This window comes from Thalassophryne amazonica, chromosome 11 (genome assembly GCF_902500255.1).
Source record: "Thalassophryne amazonica chromosome 11, fThaAma1.1, whole genome shotgun sequence".
Taxonomy (NCBI): domain Eukaryota; kingdom Metazoa; phylum Chordata; class Actinopteri; order Batrachoidiformes; family Batrachoididae; genus Thalassophryne; species Thalassophryne amazonica.
The window spans coordinates 28,517,813-28,524,701 of record NC_047113.1 but is presented as its reverse complement, the minus strand read 5'-3'; positions in this window follow the sequence as shown (position 1 = coordinate 28,524,701).

Here is a 6,889-nt window from a genome sequence, read left to right as displayed (position 1 = left end):
CCTTCACACATAACATGAAAGATGCAGAAACCAGAAGAAAATCCGCAAACCAAACATGAAATGAGGAATCACGAAACATTCCACCTGCTGTCGCGAGGGACACACAGTCACACAGGTGTGCACAACACACCGGTGATGGTTTCATGCATGCTTGTGCATGTGCACGAACACAGTGCGAGCAGCTGGAGTGTGTAGAACCACATCATGTAGCTGCTGTGGAAAAAAATAAAAACCAGCTGGAGTGTGTGGAACCACTGCTGCGATGGAGAAATAAAAAATACATGCCACCTGCGGGATTCAAACCTGCAATTTACGAAAGCTCTAATTAACAGACATAAAATTTACCACTGCACTACCATCACTATCCTGTAACAGGAGTGTAAAATTCCTAAAATCAACAAGGAGATCAATGTATTTTTAAAAAAAAGAGAGAAATTAGACTATGTAGACAAAGAAGAAGTCTTAAATTACAGTGCAAAAAGCGCCGTAATCACTGACAAAAGGCGGGAGCATCCCATGGGGTGATTTCCTGCATGGCACGATATTCATCAGCGTTGCGGTGTACTGGTGCAGCAGTCAGCTGAAGCAATATGTGTTTTAATTTATTTCGACACGAGGACAGCATGCCAACGTCCGCGCTTCACACTATAGTTATGCCACTTAATATCCTACAAGCCAGTACAGGTGTTCCCAAGCTATGACTTGCAAGCACAGGTATTTGACCAGTTGCACATCGCAGGGGGACATGCCTAGTGGACCTTGCAGCTCACAGAAAAAAGGGCTCACTCTCTGTTGCTGTGTTCTGTGATTTTAATTTAATGTATTTATTATTATGTGTTGCTCCTGCGTCTGTCTGATGTCTGTGTTTTTAATTTGACACTTTGTGTGCATGGTCACATCCAGCTGACAGTCTGCAGTCAGCTGACAAGTGCTGTATGTCCACAACAAAGCATATGATCAAAGCAACTGGACACTGGGACCTTCAGCCACAGCTGATAATGTTGGGTTCATGGTGTGTGTGTGTGTGTGTGTGTGTGTGTGTGTGTGTGTGTGTGTGTGTGTGTGTGTGTGTGTGTGTGTGTGTGTGTGTGTGTGTGTGTGTGTGTGTGTGTGTGTGTGTGTGTGTTGGTGTGTGTTGGTGGTGTGTTGGTGGTACACACTCCACAAGCCATTTGTGTTGGGGGTAGGCAGACAACGACGACACACTCCACACGCCATTTATGTATGTGTGTGTGTGGGGGGGGGGGGGGTCAGCACAGTTACACCCATGTGTCTTTCTAGGTGACACCACACTTGTGTTGCACTTTGACAATATTCACAGACAGGTCGACTGTGATTGCCTGCTCTCTACTGTCGAACCAGGAGCGTGAATAGCCCCGCCTTTTCTAAGTGTGCAGCGAGTGGTGTTAGATGTTCATGTGTGACACCTGTAATTTGGTCAACACCTGCCGAGAGGGGGATCGAATGAGCATGTGCAGGGTGTTCGCTGTCTTTCGGCCGCTTGTGTGTGTAAATGGTTGTAGCAACAGGTGTACGAAGCGTATGAGGTGGCTCCGATTTTTGACGAATGGCATGCAATTCCTCCTTTGTGCACTAGTCGGGTTCAATTGTGTTATGTGTGAAGGGGCCCTAAGGGTAGTAATAAATTAAGCAAAGCTTGTATAATGAGTTGGAATGGTGTGTGAGTCCAGAATGTTTTTAGAACCTTAGACCTCAAAAATTTTTAGAAGAAGAACTCATCCCTTTTATTTCTTGTTAATTGTGTGATTTTTTTATGTTAATTTACTGTTTGAATGTATTTACAAATTGTTTAGGTTCTTGTGCTGTTTAGGTTCATATGCGCTATTATTATTTTATTTGTACTTCTATTATGTCATTTGATTTTTAAATTTTTAAATGGACCACAATAGAAATAAGTGTTTTCACTTTCTTGTGTCATCCACAGTGATGGGAATAACGGCGTTGAAATAAACGGCATTACTAACGCCGTTACTTTTTTCAGTAACGATTAATCTAATTACTCTGACTGTCACTATAACGCCGTTACCACTACCGACACCCCGTTACTGCACGTTACTGAAGCCGCTCAATAATCTTTTTTTTTGTTTTTTACTTCACGCATACAGACACAGGACTCTCAGGCGCAAGTGTGTGTGTCTTGTCAGTGTGTGTGTGTGTGTGTGTGAGTGACAAAGGAGGGGAGGGTGAGATAACCGCCTAAGCAATGATGATTGGCTAAGGTATAGTAAGATTACGTCTTCAGCCAATCAGAGAAACTAGGTGGGTGGGTGTTTAGAGCGCATGCATAGTGGAGGGTGTTTACAACGCATAGCGAGAGATGGCGAGTGAGGAGGATTCAAGTGTGAAGACAGCGTTTGCCAGATGGAAATACAGACACTACTTTAACCACGTTGAGGTCAAAGGTAAAAATGTACACGTCGAGTGTACATTATGTCCCCGAGCAAAAACTTTGTCCACGTCTTGTGTAAGCAACTCCAACCTACTGAAACACCTGTCGACGGCTCACGCTTCCGCTAAACTAGTGGCCCAAGAAGACCAAGACACAGGTAGCAGGGCTGGTGTTAACGTGGGGTCCGCTAACAAAGGGCACAGTGAAGGACCCTCACTGTGTAAGCAGCAAAAGCTTGATTTTTGTGCTTCAGCTCCCCAAAAACTAACGCAGACAGAGCTCTATGACTTGATAGGGAGATATATTGTGGAGAACATGCTGCCGATGTCAACAGTGGAGTCAGACTCCTTCAGGGCTCTGACAGGGAAAATACCAAGAAAAGGAGGCGTCGGCCCGCCTTGTAGAAAGACATTTTCGAAATACATTGATGCCGAATATGTTAAAATGAATGCTGAGCTCAAAAAAGAATTTGAACAGCTGGAATATTTGGCAACTACTGCAGACATATGGACTGCACACAATAAAAGCTACCTTGGCGTAACTGCACACTGGATACATCCACCAACAAACATGGAATGAAAAAAAGCTGCCCTGGCATGCCGACGGTTTAAGGGCCGTCATACACACGAGAGTATCGCCACAGAGCTTGACAACATCCACTCGTCATATGGCATTTCGCACAAAATAACAGCAACTGTCACTGACAATGGCTCAAATTTCATTAAGGCTTTTAAGAGGTATCAGTCAGTCGAGGAGGATAACTCTGGGGATGAGGAAGATGATGAGGTGACTTTTGTTGACATGAATGATGTCTTGCAAAGCCGTGTTGATGAGGATGACGATGTGATTAATTTACCACCATACTACAGGTGTGCATCACACACACTGAACCTTGTGTCTTGTTCTGACATTGAGAAGTGGATTCTCTCCAGACCAGAGAAGGCAGTTTACAGGAGTGCAACTGCAAAATGCACAGCCTTGTGGAATAAGGCCAGCCGTTCCACAGTGGCTGCAGAGACTGTAGAGGATGTGGTTGCAAAGAAGCTGATAGTGCCTTGCAGTACCAGATGGAATTATTTTTATGAAGCCTTAGCTAGGATCTGTGAGATTCCCATAGTCGATCTCAACACCATCTCATCCAAGTTCGGCTTGAAAGCAATCACAGAAAAAGAGCATCAGCTCCTGAAGGAATATTGCATTGCGATGAAGCCGCTGACAGTCGCCCTAGATATCCTCCAGGGAGAGGACAACTGCTACCACGGCATGCTGCTACCTACCCTGGAGACCTTGATGATGAAAACCCTTGAGCTGAAGAGTGGACTCCAAATACTTGTGGACCTTCCAGAGGCAATTGTCGAGGTAAGAACTACATTTCTGTCTAATACATCCATACGTTGTGAAAATGAATAATATAGAGTATATATTGTACTCGTGTGTGTGTGTGTGTGTGTGTGTGTGTGTGTGTGTGTGTGTTTGTATAGACAGTCAGTCATATGTTCTTTGCTTTATGTCATTTCAGGCGATAAAAACAAGATTTACAGAGGTGCTGGAGAGCGACAGTGCTCTCCTGGCTGCTGTGACTCTGCCCAGGTTCAAGTTACGTTGGCTGCGAACACAAGAAAGAAAGGACAAGGCCAAAGCAGAGCTGCTGGCGGTATGTCGTGCAAGTCTAAGAAATGAAGACCAGCAAAAAGGTACAAGCACCACCACACCCACATGTACCAGCTCAACTGTTGAGGATGCGTTCTTCTCCTTTGATGATGAGGACGACACTTCTGCTACTGCGGAAAGTCAAGTCGCAGATTATTTGAAATCAGGAGCCCAAGGGATGGACTCACTTCATGGATTTCCTCTTATAAAGAGAATTTCCCTGAAGTATAATGCTGCCACTCCATCCAGTGCTCCAGTGGAGAGACTGTTTAGCCTGGGGAAGCTGGTCTTCACCCCAAAGAGGAACAGACTCTCTGACCTCAAATTTGAGAAGCTGCTTCTCGTACGATACAACCACTGGTTTAAGGGCTAAAATGTTGAGATGACTGGGTTGGGTGGATGGATGGAGAGAGGAATGCATGCATGTTTAGAGTTGGATTTAACAAATGCATGAACATTTTCAGTTCAATTTAAAAAGCACTCCTGTTAAGCTATTTACTTTCTTTAAGAAACAAAATTGAAGCACTTTATGTCCATCTGTTGGCTATAGTTGTGTACTAATTCTGGTAAGTTAGAGTTGCAGTAAATGAAAACCTTTGTGCAGGTGTTTGCTGTTGGTGAGACGACTGGGTTGGCTGGTTGGATAAATGATTGCATACATGCAAGATGAATGAATGCATGTTTTGGACTTTAAGTTGGATTTAACAAATCCATATACATTTTCAATTCAGTTTAAATGAGCCTCTGTTAAATTGTGTACTTTTCTTTTTAAAAACATATTTTGAGAACTGTATGTCCATCTGTTGTCTATAGTTTGCGTTGAGTTGCAATAAATGCAAAGCTCTGTGAATGTACTTGTCTTTGCTGTCCTGCTCTCTATGCATCTGGCTTATGAAACACACTCTGAGAAGGGGGGGGGGGCCAAGAGGCGAGTAACGCAATAGTTACTTTTAGTGGTAACTAGTTACTTTTATAGTGGAGTAACTCAGTTAGTAACTCAGTTACTTTTTGGGAGAAGTAACTAGTAACTATAACTAATTACTTTTTCAAAGTAACGTGCCCAACACTGGTCATCCATGTATTTTTAATGTATTTATAATTATATTATGTACTTACATTGAACTTAAAATCACTCACCACACTCACACTTTTAATTTAAAGATAACTTAATGCCCCCTGCTAGAATGGCAAGAGTCCAGAAAGTAATGAGCACCACACACGCACTGATGATGTAAGCAGGTGGTTTTAATTTGACAAACAAAGACAGTGCCTGATGACCTTAAAACCACTAAACATTTCATTCATGGTACCAACATGAAACTTAAGTCACTCATGGTAATAGCAACATGAGATTTACCTAAACTGAATAAACCATCCTCCTGTGGGTTCACCACCTGCAGAGGGGGCCATGGGGGTCGGGTGCAGAGAGGATTGGGTGGCGGTCGAGGGCGGGTGGCCCAGTGGCCCGGTCCATGCTCACAGCCCCTGGCTGTTGGGACGTGGAATGTCACCTCGCTAGGGGGGAAGGAACCTGAGCTTGTGCGGGAGGTTGAGAGATACCGACTAGAGATAGTTGGGCTCACCTCCACGCACAGCTTGGGCTCTGGTACCCAACTCCTGGAGAGGGGCTAGACGCTTCATTTTTCTGGCGTTGCCCACGGGGAGAGGCGGAGAGCTGGGGTTGCATTGCTTATTGCTCCCCAGCTCAGTCGCCATGTGTTGGAGTTTACTCCGGTGAACGAGAGGGTCGCGTCCCTACGCCTTCGGGTTGGGGACAGGTCTCTCACCGTTGTCTCGGCCTACGGGCCGAGCATCAGTGCAGAGTACCCGACCTTCCTGGAGTCCCTGGGAGGGGTACTAGATATTGCTGCGACCGGGGACTCCATTGTTCTCCTGGGGGATTTCAATGCCCACGTGAGCGGCGACAGTGAGACCTGGAGGTGGGTGATCAGGAAGCACGGCCTCCCCGATCTGAACCCAAGTGGTGTTCAGTTGTTGGACTTCTGTGCTAGTCACAATTTGTCCATCACGAACACCATGTTCGAGCAAAAAGGAGTCCATAAGTGCGCGTGGCACCAGGACACCCTGAGCCAGAGGTCGATGATCGACTTTGTAGTCGTATCATCTGACCTTCGGCCACGTGTCTCGGACACTCGAGTGAAGAGAGGGGCAGAGCTGTCGACCGATCACCACCTGGTGGTGAGTTGGATCCGCTGGGAGGGGAGGAAGCCGGTCAGATCTGGCAGGCCCAAACGTATCGTGAGGGTCTGCTGGAAACAACTGGTGGAACCCTCTGTCAGCGAGGTCTTCAACTCCCACCTCCGGGAGAGCTTCTCCCAGATCCCAGGGGAGGTTGGAGACATGCAGTCGGAATGGACCATGTTCTCCACCTCCATTGTCAATGCGGCCGCTCGTAGCTGTGTTCGCAAGGTCTCTGGTGCCTGTTGCGATGGCAATCCCCGAACCTGGTGGTAGACACCGGACGTAAGGGATGCCGTCAAGCTGAAGAAGGAGTCCTACTTATCTTTGTTGGTAGGTGGGACCCCAGAGGTAGCTGACGGGTACCGGCAGGCCAAGCGTGCCGCAGCCCGTGCGGTCGCAGAGGCAAAAACTCGGGTCTGGGAGGAGTTCGGGGAGGCTATGGAGGAGGACTATCGGTCGGCCTCGAAGAGATTCTGGCAAACCGTCCATCACCTCAGGAGGCAGAAGCAGCTCTCCACCAGCACTGTTTATGGTGCGGGTGGGGAGCTGTTGACCCTGACTGGGGATGTTGTCGGGCAGTGGAAGGAGTACTTCGAGGATCTCCTCAATCCCATCGTCACGTCTTCC